General features: G+C 55.6%; 1 protein-coding gene across 9 annotated transcripts in view; it reads right to left on the bottom strand.

The window, feature by feature from the left end:
- The window catches only part of TSPAN11 (tetraspanin 11), a 74833-nt gene that overhangs the window by 16943 nt on the left and 44341 nt on the right, over positions 1–13549 (bottom strand). The window lies entirely within an intron of this gene.

Consider the following 13549-nt stretch of genomic DNA (forward strand, 5'->3'; position numbering starts at 1 on the left):
GGCATATTCCCTGGGCCTCATGGACTTCTTATGCCACAGGCGGGGTTAGAGGAAGGAGGGCCCCATGTGACCGGGGCTGTGACAGGTGTGGGATGGTGTCCAGGTGAGCCAAGGCAGGAGGCTGACAAAAAGGTCTGTGGATTGGCTCTCTCTGCTTGATGAGCCTCTGAGATGCAGGGCCTGGAAGCCCAAAGAACGGTGGTGGAACGTCAGTGGATTTGGGTTTGAGTCGGGCTCTGCTACTTCCAGGCTCTGGATGAGCAGCCACCGGTGCCTAGTGTGAATTAGGAAAACATGCTCCAAGGAGAAACTGTGGCTCAGGGAGTTGGGCGAGCTGAATTTTGATCTTCCCCAGGCTCTCTCAGGGAGGCCCTGAGTCATAGCCCCGGGATGCAGCATCTAGGGCCATACCTGTGGGATGGAGCCAGTGGATAGGAAGAATGGCACCCTTGCTGCCCTGCCCATCCCAAGGGGTTCAAAGGACCCAAAGGGAGGACACTATGCCTTATAGCGATGTGACCCGCTCCCTGCTCCTAGAGTGTGCAGGTGACAATGTGAGGTGAACCAGACTGGTCAGCCAGCAGCAGGCCTGATGGCCCGGGCCAGGCTGTGCCCCAACCGGGAGCTTCCCGGTGCCCCCGACAGCCCAGAGCAGCACTGACATCCTGCAGCTCCTCTGACTCGGCTGCCCTTCCTCCTCACCCCAAATTGCCCCCCGTACCCCCTTGACCCCAGTATTCTGGGGCCAGCTCTCTTTCTGTGCACAGGACCCTACATGCAGAGATGGCTAGTCAGTGGCTGCCAGGCTCCCTGGGTGCACCCTGTGCCCTCAGGGGTGTTGGAGGCAGGCTGAGAGAGGACGCAGGCTGCTGGAGCAAGGAGGGCAGCATGTTGCCCCTGGCCGCCTTCCATCTGTGGGCGGGGAGGGGCTCTTCTTCCCATCACTGTTGTCCCATCAGCGGGGACTGTCAGCCGGGAGTCACGCTGGATGGTAGTCATGGAGGCTTGGCAGTGTCGTGCCACTCCCCCCGGGGAAGTCACTGCCACCGCCACTGGAAGCCGGGCTGGGAGGAGGGCCGATGGGCCGGGCGGGCTGACTTAGTACACGCCAGCCCTCGACACGCTGGGAGGCACCGAACGGCAGCCCAACCTGATGGAGTCGTCGGGGGCGAGCAGAGCGCTCCCGCCCACCTGGGAGCCCGGCTGTTCAGAGGCCTTCAGGAGGGGTGTGGGGGCCAGCGGGGGTCCTGGGGGATTGAGGGCCGCATGCCGGGGAGTGGGCAGGCCGGGTGCTGGGGGGCACGGGCCCTGGCCCCAGACAGCGGCAGCGGCGGTGGGAAGGCTGCAGGTGCATGACTCACCTAGGCGGGGGAGGCCCTGAGTCATAGCCCCGGTGTGACGGTCCTGGGGAAGCTGGCAAAGGGTCACACACGCCGGGGTCCCCCGCCCTGAGGGTCCTGGCAGCCCTGCCTCTGGAGCAGACTGCTGGAAGCCTGGGCAATGGGGCCAGTTGGCTAGTGGGGGTCGGCCATGCAAGGCCGTGAGCTGTGACAAATGTCTCTCCCCTGCCACTCCACCTTTGCTTTACCGAGCCTCCCTGACTCCCCTCAGTCCAGCCGGATCATCCCAGCACTTCTAGAGCACAGGCTAGCTGGCTCCAAACCTGCAGAGCGCCCCAGTGCCTGCACACGGTCCCTAAACATGCGGCAGCCTTCCAGCCTCAGCCTGTTTGCCCTCAGTGACTCCCTGCCTGGAATTCCAGGGCCCGCCTGTCCTGTGTCACCCAGCTCCATCTTGGCCTCCACTAAGTCCTCCCCGGGTCTGCAGCAGGTGCTAGCCTCCCCAGCCCAAATGCCCACAGAGCTTCATCTGCCTCCAGCTTCTGCTCCTGCTCCTCGGCTAGACTCGGGCCCTAAACACTGTTCCTCCCAGGCCGGGTGAGTGACCTCACCTTGCCCCCTGCTCCAGAGGTCACCTCTGCCTCTGGTGTTATGGCCCTGTCTCCCCAGGATGACTGTGAGTTTCTGGGGAGCAGGGACCACATCTCAGGCTCTTCTGGCTCTCCCTCAGGGTCCACTATGGTGTTGGGTCCAGATGCACGCTCAGTAAATGCCGCCTGATGAAGACCCGTGAGTGCCCTTTCACCAAGAACGCCGCAAGAGACAAAGGGGACTGGCCAGTGTGTGCGGGCCCCAGGCGTGGAGGCAGGAGCTCAGTCATCGTCTGATCCATGGGTGGCTCGGAATTGTCACCATAGTTTAATTTATACCAGTGGTTCTCTACCTGGTATGACTTTGCCCCAAGAGGACATTTGGCCATATCCGGAGATGTGTTTTTATAGTCACACCTGGGGAAAGGAGGGCTCCTGGCTGGCGTCTAGTGGGGGGAGGCCAAAGATGCTTCTCAACGTCACACAGGACAGGCCTCACCGCAAAGAATGATCTGGTCACCTAAAACGTCACAGGTGCCAGACTGAGAACCCCATCTACACATTTAACCTCAGAGTCTGAGGCTGCTGCTGGGATTTGATTTGCGTATGTGCCCCTCAGCCCTAGGGGAGACATAAAGAGGAAGATCTGAGGCAGGCTGGCTAGTTCCTGGGAAGCCTGGACCTGAGCACACACAGAGGCATGAGAGCAGCGTACTCCGTACCCTCCTCCGCGGGGACCTAGTGGCAGGATGTCGCCCACTCTGACTCCAGGAGCAGTGAAGCCTCCGGGGCTCCAGTTCCTGGGCCCTTGGGCCGTGCGGCTGTTGTGGGGATGCTATGAGCCCAGGTGCATCCCGAGAGCGCCACAGCCTGTTTCCCGAAGCAGCTGCGTACCCCTGGCTTCCCCCACGTGAGCCGGGGCGGGCTGGGCGCGCAGCCTCACGGAAGCATGAAGACGGCTCTGGCGCTGCCAGCTCCGACACCCTACGTGTAATTTGGAGGCGTCCTATTCCACTGCAGGTCGGGATTTACTGGCTTCTCCTCGCCACCCGGCCGGGGCAGGCCCGCGCTCTACCACCAGGCAGCTGACGTCCTCTCTGGGGCCACCGGGATTCCTGCAGCCTAGGGGCGACGCCGTGCTTCTCCAGATGGAAAGGCATCGCGTCCCCCCGAGACACGGAGAGGGCAATGAAGCTTCCCTGGCAGAACCAGCGCCTCACGCCCCAGCGCCGCCCCAGCACGCCGTGGGGGACCTGTGACGGCGAGGCCAGGGTGTCGCCAGCTCTTGCTGGTGCCCGTGCCTCTCGTGAGCACGTCTCAGGATGGCTCCCAGCCACCCTCGGGGTGAGCACGGCGTTGGCCTCCCTATGACCGTGAGACGCGTGTATGGAGAGGTTGGTCTGAGGTCACATGGCAGGACGCGGCCGAGCCCAGCGTTTCCAGCTGCAGAGCCTGTGCGCTGGCTTGCTGTGTGCGTCACGCCCCCCAGGAGCGGCCGGGTGGGTGGCTACGGGGACCTCAGGCCCTCGGCCAGGCAGGCCAGGCGTGCTCCGGGTGGCCTCTCCCAGCGGCCTCCCCTCCTTCCTCAGGGGCCCCGCCGGGCACTCCAAACGGTAGCTTCACGCCTGTGCCGGGACTACAGCCACGGCTCTCGTGCCATGCGTGCCCCGCCACCCATTGCTTTGCTCGGCCCAGCCCCATCCTGGGTCAGAGCCCAGTGGCCTGCACAGCTGTGCGGCGCTCCCCACGGCCTGCACCTTTCGACGTGATGTCGCCTGGGCCTCGCTGCCCCGACCGTGGCTGCGTCATACGTTGTTAGCCATCAAGTCTCAGCTTAGGCCAGGCCTCCCCCAAGCCCAACCTGTGCCAGAAGTTCCTGCGCATGACCTCACAGCTGACATCCTTCTTTCGGTGCCTCTGTTGGACTCCTGGGTCTCATGTGTGTCCTGCGTCTTGTTCTGTCCTCATAGTCCCCAAGGAACCTTGGTGAACTGGACCCAGCCTGGCCCTAACTGCTCCCTGACCTCCAGTCCCACTTGCAGTTCTGTGACTGGCCAGTCCCTGCATTCAGGGCTGCCCCCAGTCCCTCCAGAAGCAACCACTGATGCTTGGTCTGATGGGGACCAGGAATGAGACTTCTATAGGAAGTTCTTGCAGCCTCTGCCTCTAGCACCCTCCGTGAGAACTATGCCACTTCAAAATCCACCAAAGGGGGCCCCAAACATAGAAGGAACCAGTTTGGAAAGCACAGAAGGGGACCCAAACATTCCTCTTCCCTCTGTACCATCTAAGTTTCTTTCTTTTTTTTTTTTTCTTTACTCTTTAATGGTACAGTTTGAACTAGAAGTGAAGTTGGGTATTTTCTAAAACTAGAAATCCAAAATGAAGCTGGAACAGCACAGTACTGTCTGAACCAAACCAATACTTTCTTTAATGAGAAGCTCTGCAGGAGCTATGTGGCAATATTTCTAATGGTGACATTAAGGTGATTAATTAGAAATTGCATCTGCAGATGAGCTAATGCTGCATGAGGACAAGCTGAGCCCCAGATATGGCTTCTGGGGCAGAGCCACTGGTGCATATGAGCCCAGGCAGCTTGGCACCAGCTGGCATTCTCCCCGCAGTGTTAAGACTTTATATGACTGGACTTTTGGAACTCCTTGCTGGGCTGATTCTACCACAAAGAAGGGAACCTGCTGATGCTTTCCTCCTCGGTCCCCTCCGCTATTCTGCAGGAATCAGAGACGGAAACCAAGCCACAGCTGGAAAACTGAGGAGGCGTGGTGTCCAGGCAGGTGGAGGTGGAGGCCCCAGCTCATTCTAGAGCAGTGTGGCAACAGGAGAGGAGAGGGGACTCGAGGCGCTGCCAAGGTCACGCTGCCCGGAGAAGGGCACCGCCAGCGTGGCTGTGTGTGAGAGGGTGACAGTGGCAGGCCGCAGCAGGGCCAGGGAACTGCCAATAGGCCACACAGGAAGAGATGGAGCCCCTGTTTAAACGGCGATGACCTCAGGTGCATTAATTTCTGGCTATTAACCACTGGCCGGAGGCAGTCAGGGCTCACAGGTACGGCTGCCCAACTGTTGGTGCAGAAAAGAGAGGATGTGGGCTTGAGAGCCTCAAGCCATTCCTGTAAGGTGATGTCACTGTTGGGAGGATGAAGGTGACCTCAACCCCTCTGGGCCCCCGCCATTCAGCCCCTCCACCTGGGGGGGGGGGGCTGCAGGCTACATACAGGATGATTGTGCGTGTTCTGGCTGACATCTGAAATTCACTCTCAGTTCCGGCCCAGGTGAGGAGACCTGGTTCAACCAGAGATGGGAAGGTGGAAGACGAGGGGAGGGAATAGGCCGGGCCTGGGGGAGGCAGGAGGCCTTTGAGGGCCACATCAAGAGAATGCCATGGAGGCTTTCCAAGGTCCAAGCCAATATGCTGGGGTCAGGAGATCACATTGTTGGGGGGGTGGGTAGCGCACAGGAGGAGAACATAATTTGGGACTCCAAGCCAAAGACAGGTATCAAGCCAGGACTGCTACAAGTTCAGGGTTGGATGGGCTAAGACAGTGGGTCCAGAGGGGGAGGCGCCTGGCCTGCTGGCTGGCAGGATAAGGGCCAGACTCCTCTGGGCACACGTCCTGGCAACTCAGGGCAAGCTGCTGCTGGAGGCATTTGGGCACAGGAGAAATGGCTGACCGCTGCCTCCAGCTGTCCCCCGGAAGGACCCAGATGTTCCGGTTGGAGTCTTCTCCCAGGCTGTGGGGGAGATGTGGCACAGCCCATAGACCCCTGTGCAGGCGCCTGGAACATATGAGATTTGCCTGGGCCCAGGGCAGGACCAAGGATGGGACTAGTGACAGGTTGCTAGGGGTGGGAAACTTAGAATTAGGATAGGGTTGGCTACAGGGAGGAAGGGAGGGTTGAGCAGGAGAAGTTCCTACCAAGCTTGGACGTACAGAACAGCGCAGAGAGGTCAGAAGCTCTGGCCAAATGGAAACAGGAATTCAAACCACCCACAGGGCTCTTGATCCTTTGCCACAGGTGTCTTCTCATTAGACTCCAAGCTGAGAACTGGGCTTTAGGCCCCCTCGTGTCTTCTCTTCTCATCCTGCTTTGTGCCCAGTAAAGCAGGAAATTCTGGGAATGTGCTAGAAATGTTTGCTGAGGTCAATGGCAGCCCTATCAATGGAACGTGGAGAATGAATTGCAAAAAATTGTAGGAGAGGAAGTGGTGGAAATTAGGTGGCTGTAAAACCCACCCCATATGGAAAAGCTCTGCAACAGGCAGGCAGTGATATTTTTATCCGCTGCATCCTGAGATAGGTGGATCTTGAAGCCAGGATGGTGCTGGTCAGAGAAGAGTGATGTCACACAAGGTGCCCTGGTCTAGGGGTCTGGGTCCAGCTTGCCTCTATAACAAGATGCTGTGTGACCCTGGGCAAATCACTCACCCTCTCTGAGCCTTCTGCATAAAATGTGGGGCTCAGATGGGAAAAACACCTTGGTGCTGCGGCGTCATCAATCCATGCCATGTACGGACTTTGCCTCCTCTGTCCTGGCCTCTTGCTTCCCGCAGGGACAACTAGAGGAACACCCCCGGCGTCTCTTCTCCTTGCTCACTGCTTGTCCTATCTGGTGAGTGGGCCTTCCTCCTTCACCTCGGGACCAGCCTGCCCTCAGGATGCCAAATTTTCTTCTCTCCTGCATGCAGTGAGTTTAGTGGGGGCAGTTCGTAGAAAAGCATGTGAACCTCTTTCAACCAGAGCTGATGGAGGTGCTAAGGCTTCTGGCTGCAGAGAGAAAGCCACATACTCCAACCAGCTTTGCTAGTAATGACGGTGACCTTTTGCTGCCATCTCTCTGTCTCCTGGGTCTTATTTTTCAATTGATTGTAAATGCCCCTTAAAACCTCAGCATGATGTGTGGGAGACGGAGTAGGGCACGACATGTCAATACGGAGGCACCAACTTCAAAGCCAGGACCAGGACATGGCATGAGACGAGCGCATCCAGACAGCTGTCCAGCCACCACTACTGTCCCAGGCCAAGGGGCGTGGGGAGGCCTGCGGCCGCTGCCACAATGGGAATGAGGTGTGGATCAGACGCAGCTCATCGATGGGGCGGGGGGGTCCTGCTCTCTGCCTCCCCCAGGGCTCTTGGCAGGGCATGAACCTCTTCAGAGCTGGACAGTACACACTGTCCATCAGGCCTCACTAGCTATGGGGCCTTAGGGAAGATTTTTCCCCTTGGGATCAGTTTCCCCTAGCTGCCAGCTCACTTCCAGGCCACCCTTGCTAGGTGTCTGCTTGTGGAGTAAGATCCATTTGAACACTGGTGGGAGGGACACATCACCGGAAAGGCAGAAACATCTGCATGTACAGAAAGGCTTGCAAGGGGGTTGTGAGGGGCTACCTGGGGCTCAGATCTCCTGCAACCCCAGTCATCAGGGCCTGGACTAGGCTTCAGTAGGTGAGAGGGACGCTAGCATGTCTCCTTCCTGTTACATGGCTAAACTCACAGTCTGCTAAGGAAGAGTAAGGAACCGAATGGTGGGGAGGAGTCATCCAGAGTTAAGCAAACTCTTGCATTTGGGATATAAATAGATGATGTTTAGCAACCATCCCCTGTGCCCCCACCCCCTCCCCGGCAACACAGACACACGTGTGCACCTGCACTGTCTCTAAGCCTCCCTGGCCAGCCCTACTCTGAGTGAGACTTGCTTGGGCCCCAGCTGGGGCAGGGTTGGGGGATGGGGGATACAGAGAGCCACCATGATGGGGTGATCATCTATCCACACATAACTGAGTTGAACTTTCTCCCACTAGGCCAGCACATTTTCTTTGGTGCATTAACAGAGCTGCTTTCTGCCACACTGCCTGTATCCTCAAGCTTGCCCTTCACTTTTAGGTGGATCAGGGCACAGGCAGCTGCTAACTGATCCCAAGTTCTCCACATGCTTCACTTTTCACCTGGAATGCAAACCCTGAGGTCCTGAATCGCAAGATAGGTGAAAGCCCATTCCCTGTGTTGCAAGCATCCCAAAGGGAGATGCAAAGCTAGCCTGGGGCAGCAGAGAAGGCCCTGGAGCAAAACTCAGGTATTGACTGGGCATCTACGTGACCTTAGGCAAGTCTCTGACTCTCTTTGAAGGACCTCGGCAGGCCCTGCTGGGAGAGGCAGGGTACAGGCTGGCTAAATGGGTCTTTGAGGAGCCCTTGCCTCCGGACTCTGAGGGTATTCTGCATCCTACTTCCTTGTGAGGAGCCTCGGCGAGAGTCATCCCGTCCATTTCCCTGCCTCTACTGCACCAGGAGAGGAGGTTCAGATCAACCATACAGGACCAGGAGAGGCTATCCTGCTCTGATGCAGAGGACAGCCTTGGCTGTAGGATCCATTCTTTTGAAGGCTGTGGGCAGCTGACTCAAAGGTCAAAGTGCTACCAACCAGATGAGGCTATGACCACCTCAGCTGGATGGCTGATGGAATGCTGACAAAGTAATGTGAGCCTGACAAATGAGCAATGGGGAGACACAGTCAACCTCCCCTCTGCTCCCCGGGCACCAGGATCCTTCCTCCATTATCAGCTTCTATCAAGGAAGTGGTCCTGCCCAAGCTGTGGGGACCCTGGGAGTAATGGCCCTAAGAATAACTCCATTTATTTAGGTTCCTCCTCAAAGGAGCTTGGTCATGGTGATGGTGATGTAAATGATAATTATAGCCACATTTTATGATCTTTATATAATGTGGTGACTCGTTTCCTAAGCCTTAGAATACTCCCTCGTTCTCTTCATACCTTAACCCCTAGATAAACATAGGGATCCCAAGGTGGCCAGAAGTGGCTGAGTGACTTTCCTGAGTCCCAGAGTAAGTTGGGCAAGCTTACTACAACTTGCTTTTCTTTCTTTCTTTCTTTCTTTCTTTCTTTCTTTCTTTCTTTCTTTCTTTCTTTTTTTTTTTTTTTTAAGATTTCATTTATTTATTTATTTATTCATGAGAGACAGAGAGAGAGAGAGAGAGGCAGAGACACAGGTAGAGGGAGAAGCAGGCTCCATGGAGGGAGCCTGATGTGGGACTCAATCCCGGGTCTCCAGGATCAGGCCCTGGGCTGAAAGCAGCGCTAAACCGCTCAGCCACCTGGGCTGCCCCTACAACTTGCTTTTGAACCACAGTCCTTGATTCTAGATCTCATTGCCCTGGCTAACCAACTGTGAATATACTTGATGGAAGTGTTGCAGTCTGGGGTCTCATATTCAGAAATCGGTTCTAGCACTTCTTACACTTTAATCCATCCCCTAAATATAAAAGAGCCCCTGACAAGGACCCAGTTTAGCCTGAACTATTCATCATAATCTTCATTTGGCTTAAAATATAAAAGTTTTCAGAGCCCGTATTCAAAAATCTAAAAATATCCCTTTCTTTTGATCAGGGTGGTGTCTGTCCTGGTCACCGGCCTTAGGCTTAGATGGCCTGAATTATCTGGCTCCCTCATGCAGCCTTCGCTAAGACAGGAGATCTGGTGTAAATAATTTAAACCCCATTCCCTTTCCCCTGTGCAGATTTCCTACACCGCGCCGGGCGGCATTTCAACACCAGCAAAGATGTGCTATTCCTGTCTCTGATGAACGCTTCCTTCTTAGGAAAGTGACTTTAGGGGCTGCAGAGGTGCTAGGAGGAGGGGCTCGGACCAGGGCAGATGTGGTGCCATGTGAGCTGGACCGTCTCACTCCGGGTCCTTCTCAGGGAACATCTGATGTCCGGCCTTGCCCTCTGCCTGGTCCAAGCTGGATCCACATCACTCAGATGCCTGGTCTTTCATCTTTCCCTTTTCTCTTTGGGGACCACTTTGTGCAGAGCCAGACTCACTGCATTTCTCCTTTGGAGTTTCCTGCAGCCCTTTAGCTGATGAAAGATTTCAAAAGGAAGTTAGACGAGGAGGGGGAAAGCATGAAATGAGAGCAGCAAGGAGCCTCCAGGAACCACAGAACACTTTCAAACTGCCTGAACGGCATCACTTGTATCTGAACATGAGCGTGAGTTTAAAAGTTCCTACTTGTCCTAGCCACCTTCTTGGTTAAACAGTCAAGTGCTCAATGATTCAGGGGCTGACAGGCCAGGATGTGGGTCTCTCAGAACCGCTGCTTCACTTGTGTTCTGTCCTTGGGACGGTTCTGTCTGGTTCTTTCAGAGGGGGCAGGGACAAGCAAAGGGAGAAGATTCCAGGCTTCAAGGTTTGCTGTCTGCTAGCCTGCTGCCCCTGGACTGGTGGCTGTGCATGAGCACTTTTTCCTGCCCTCACTTTCAAGCTGGTGATGTGTCTGGTCAGTGATGCTGGGCCACAGAGGTCAGAGGCATGGGATCAGTTCTGTTGGGATGGAAGAGAGAGCAGACCACGGGCTGGGGGATGTCAGGCAGGGCTGAGAAGAAGGAGGGCGTCTAGCCCTAGCCCATCCAGCAGCCCATCCACCATCCATCCTGGTGCCCGAGCTCTGCCTCAAGGTCCAAGGGGATGAGGAAACCTCTAGTTTGTTGACCCTCCAAAGGGCGAGCTGAGAGGTAGATGTGCACCGTCCTGCAGCCAAGCCCGAGGCCCTGGCCTTCCAGAAGTCCTCACATCTTCCCTGCACAGCTCTGGGTATGGAGTTTGGTCCTCCCCAGGCAGGTTGTGGCTGGATGCTGGAGACATCAGCTTTCTTAATGGCAGGGGCTGGAGGGCGGCAGACCTTGCTAATGGATGGTATAGGATGGGAGTGAAGAGGTGGCCGTGATGGGTGGCTCACAGAGCAGAATGCTGCCAGTTACCAACCCTTGGGCTTTCCTAGTGGTCTTTGAGCTCTTATGAGTAGACTGGTCTCCAAAGAGGCCGATAATGCTGAGCATCCCTCATTAATGCCCAGGTGACCCACACTTGCCAGTCCAATGTCTTTGGACTGGGACCTCTGGATGGAGTGCTGGACCTGATGGCCCTCAAGCTCCCTTCTACATGGTCATGCTCTGACACACTCTGTTATTTCCTTTTTTTTTTTTTTCACTCTGTTATTTCCATATACTATAATGAAAGCAAGGAACTGCTAGGCCTCCCCACTATTCCTCCTCCCCCATCGCCCCCTTGTCTCCTGCTCTAGTATTCCAGCTGGGTTCCATAGGGAGCTCCCTCTTGTACCCACCCTGACCTCTGAAAGCAGCTGCTCTGTGCTGACATCCACAGATACGGAGTCCATGTCCCTCCACCCACATTAGCCCACTCGGCGTCCCATCCCTCTGCCTCCCACCCTGCCTGGCCTCCCTATGATGTGTATTCTTATTGGCAATTCTAACAGACTGGACTTCACAGCTCTAGCACTTACTTTCTCCACATCTCCCAGGCCAGCTTGCTCATCTGCAGGGTGAATGATGCCTTTGAGGCAGGCTAGCCAGGGGGACGTGAGCAATGGCCTGGGAGACAGACCTAGCTGCTCACTAGCAGTATGGCCTCTGGCAAATTGCTTAACCTATTTGCGGCCTTCCTCACTTAAAATGCACACCATGAAAGTAAACACCTCACAGGGCTGGGTGAGGGTTAACTGAGCTAAATGCAGTGTTTAGAACAGTGCTCGGTGCAGAGTTCACAAAGATTATGACTTTGCAGGGCTGCTGTTGTAAGGGCAGAGGGAGGTGGCTCTCAATGAGCAGCACCCATTCATGTTAGAATTGCACCCTGGGTGGACAGCAGGGCGCTGTTTCCCAAGGCTGAGGAAGTGATGTGGGACCTTTAGGGGGGACCATTAGAGTGAAGATGGCTCTAAGTGAGAAGGAAGGTTGCCAAGTGAGGGCCTTCCTTCCTGGGCTGCAAAGGTGAGTCCTTACTCTTCCTTGTGGAAGGAAGGGGCAGCTGGTGATCACAGGGCTCGGTGTGGGCCAGAGGGCTCAGCCTGAAGCCTTAGGCCAAGCCGAAGGCCCCATGTCCTAAAGGGTCAGTGCTGAGCAGAAGAGAGGTAGATCCACAGAGAAGGTAGGGAATAGGATCTCTCTGGGCCCAGTAGCCCCCAGTTCCTGTAAGGGCTGGACTTTCTCCCCAGGCCATATAGCACAGGCCCACTCATGGAGTCATGCCCCGTGTCTTCATTCAGCTAATGCTGATCAGATCAGGGATGTCCAGCAGGCTTGCAAGGACTCATGCCAGGCCACGTGAGGGAGGGCTGGTAGGTGCGGGGCCAGCTCAGGGCACACCTGTCCCAGTGCTGTTAGGACCGCTCACGTCAAAGCCCATGCTCTAGTGGCTGGTCCCCTGTGGGACTTTGCCCTGCTGGTGGGCCACCATCCATGTGACCTGCACCTTGGCCCTGGGCTATCCCTCAGAGCAGAATTAAACAATTTTTCCAGGCAGGGGAGAGCCATCCTGCCGAGCCTATGCACAGGTGCTTTTGTATCCTCAGCTAAATAACTAGGTCACCACTGATGCGAGAGTCTTCAGGGGACAGCTCCTCTGCTGCCTCCTGCTCCCTTGGTTGGATGTATAAGGGTACAGGGAAGCAGGGTGGAGAGAGCACAGCCTTCAAGGCTTCTTCCTGTGACCTGATTCCATTCAGGCTCAACCTGATTTCTCATCGAGACTCGGGCTGGTTCTGGCCCTTCCCTGCTAAGTCCACGTGTTCTGTGGCCTCCCTTGCTCCCCCCAGAGGAGGCTTGGCCCTCGGGAGGAGATTAAAATGGGAGAGATGCCACCCAGGCACCAGGGAGCCTGCCCAAGCAAAGGGTGCAGAGAAGCAAGGAGGTGGGTTTGGCTTCTGCCCCTGCCCATCCCACCTTGGCTTCTTTTCCTGACACGATGAGCTGGCTGTGGATGGACAGTCTTCCCAGCTTCAAGGAGACTGTCCTGCCCACAATGTCACCCATGAAATCCTCTTGCCCAAATAATTGAACCTGTGTTTGATCACACTTCTAAATTCAACTGCCAGGAGAACACTTTAAATGATGTCCTAAGGATACAATCAGAAAATCAGAGTGGGAGAAACCATAGAAGAGATGACCTGGTTCCTTCCAACAAATAAACTGCAAACAAGATGAAAGAGAGAGAGAGAGAGAAAGAGAGAGAGAAGGGTAGTGGAGCTGAGAGACTGAAAGAGACTCAGGAGACAAACTGCCCAATCTTAATACATGGACCTAATTTAGGTTTCAATTCAAACAAACTGAAAAACAGAAAGAACAGTTTATGGGTCATTTGGGGAAACCTGAAACTGCCTGGCTATTTCATGGTACTAAGGGATGACTGGTAATTGTTTTTGGGTGTGATCATGGTGTTGTCATGATTTCTAAAGAAGGACTCTTCAGTTCTAGGGGGGCTCACTGAAATATTACAAACCACACGCTGTCTGGGAGCCAAGGGGAGGGAGGCAGGAAGTAGGGAGGGAACAAAGTTGTTGAGTCTGAGTGATGGGACAGGCGGCTTCACTATCACGTTCATTTCTGTCTATCTTTGAAAAGCACTGTGAAAACATCCAGAAGGAAGAGGAGGAGGAGGGAAGTGGAAAGGTAGGGTGGAATGGAAGATGAAGGAGCAGCAGGTGCCACCAGGACTGGAGTAGGTGCTAAGGACCTGGAGACTGTGGCCAACAGCAGTCTCGAGGGCGACTGTCCCTCTCTGGCTTTC

The sequence above is a fragment of the Canis lupus genome, chromosome 27, assembly GCF_011100685.1.
Source record: "Canis lupus familiaris isolate Mischka breed German Shepherd chromosome 27, alternate assembly UU_Cfam_GSD_1.0, whole genome shotgun sequence".
Classification (NCBI taxonomy): domain Eukaryota; kingdom Metazoa; phylum Chordata; class Mammalia; order Carnivora; family Canidae; genus Canis; species Canis lupus.